Genomic DNA, 1,842 nt, shown 5'->3' on the forward strand with positions numbered 1-1,842 from the left:
AGCAAAGACCCTAGTACACAAGTATTTTTCAACCCTCAGCCTGTGTCACATTTACTACTGTCCCGTTGGCCGAAATAAGTCACATGACCAAGCCCAGCTACAAAAGGTGGAGAAACAGACTGCACCCCTGCCGGTAAGGGGGAGAATATATAGCCATTTTTTACAATTGACCACATCAACTGTTTATAAACTCATCAAACTGAAAAAATACTTTATAAGGCTTTGCAATGCAGAGTTGCTTTCAAATACTGGCTTTATTCCTAGAAGAGTGTCTGAAAACAAAATCTACATAACACAACTACTAAAGAGACCTCCAAAGCCAACAGTTGGGTATTCATATAACCACTCCAAGTCATCCTACAAGTCAGCATCGAGGCACCCTTGGGGCTCTGAAGGGCTTTCCTTAAGGCGACCATGACACAGAAGAAAAAGCACCTGACGTGGGCTACAGAAAACTCAAACTCCCAAATCTCAGCTCCCAAAGCAAGTTATTTCAATTCCATGTACCATCGCTTCCCTCCTTTGCCAACAGGGATGGCAGAAGCACTATAAATAAGAATTGCTGGGAGGCCCTGACTAGTTTGGCTCAGTGGATAGACCGTCGGCCTGCGGACTGAAGGGTCCCAGGTTCGATTCCAGTCAAGGGCATGTACCACGGTTGTGGGCACATCCCCAGTAGGGGGTGTGCAGGAGGCAGCTAATTGATGTTTCTCTCTCATCAGTATTTCTAACTCTCTATCCCTCTCCCTTCCTCTCTGTAAAAAATCAATGAAATATATATTTTTTAAAAAGAATTGCTGGGAGGATTCAAGTGAAACAATGTTGTGTCTGTGCCCCAGGTACCTGAAGTGCCCAGTGTTGCATAGAGCAAACCCTGAAATGGTGAACCAAACCCAAAGTTCTAAAAGGACTTGATTATTCAAATACAAATTACGTGAGCAGGGGGCTCGGAGGAGGGCCAAGGCCAGAAGCTGGCATTCAAGGTAAAAGGAACAAGTGTGGCCACGGGGCACAGGGCTGCACCCGGTCAGGATGTAAAATTTTGAAGACGGCAGAACTGTGTGTTCTCTATGCCCTTTGTGGTAATGGCCAGGTCTCGGCCCTTATCTCTACCGAAAGGAAATTAAGTCCCTGGGCAAGTTCTTGCTAGGAAAATAGCCCTACACAAAGAAAGACATGAAAATTCATGTTGCTCCACTAAAGTCCTGAAGGAATCATGCAACTTGCTCTCTATAAAAGAAATAAACCTTCCATCACAACCACTTTTTATATTTGCAGGTAACAAGAGCAGTAGCTATGAGTTGCTGAATATCAACCACATGGCAGATACTGCTACATTAAATAATTAGTGTTCAGGCCACTGAGGACCTACTATGTGCCATATTCCACATGAGGGGCTGGAGACGCTGTTGATGTGCCAGGTACAGTGCCTGCTATATGGAGCCTTAAGGTCCAAACTAATGCTACTGTTGCTGCCTCCACCACGCCACCGACAAAAGATTGCACCTAGCTTTTATGAATGATCACTCCATACCAGCTTTATGCACACTTTCTCAGAAACACCCATGATTACCACTAGAGATGGGCATCATGAGCTCCAGTCTACAAATAAGTAAACTGAGGCACAGAGGGTTTGTCCCGGAGCACACGGGCAGCATGTGACAGAGTTGGACCCAAACCAGGGAGCATCACCACACCTCCCAGGAGACCCTATCTTATCAATAACTCCTCTTCTCCCAATAAAGAGGGAGTCTTGTGGAACACCGCAGGGTTTCCGTGGGATCGGAACCCCGCCTCCCTCACTGTGAGTTATTTCCAACCATGCTCTGCACCTGCTCTTCC

The sequence above is a fragment of the Myotis davidii genome, unplaced genomic scaffold (assembly GCF_000327345.1).
Source record: "Myotis davidii unplaced genomic scaffold, ASM32734v1 scaffold199, whole genome shotgun sequence".
In the NCBI taxonomy this organism is placed as follows: domain Eukaryota; kingdom Metazoa; phylum Chordata; class Mammalia; order Chiroptera; family Vespertilionidae; genus Myotis; species Myotis davidii.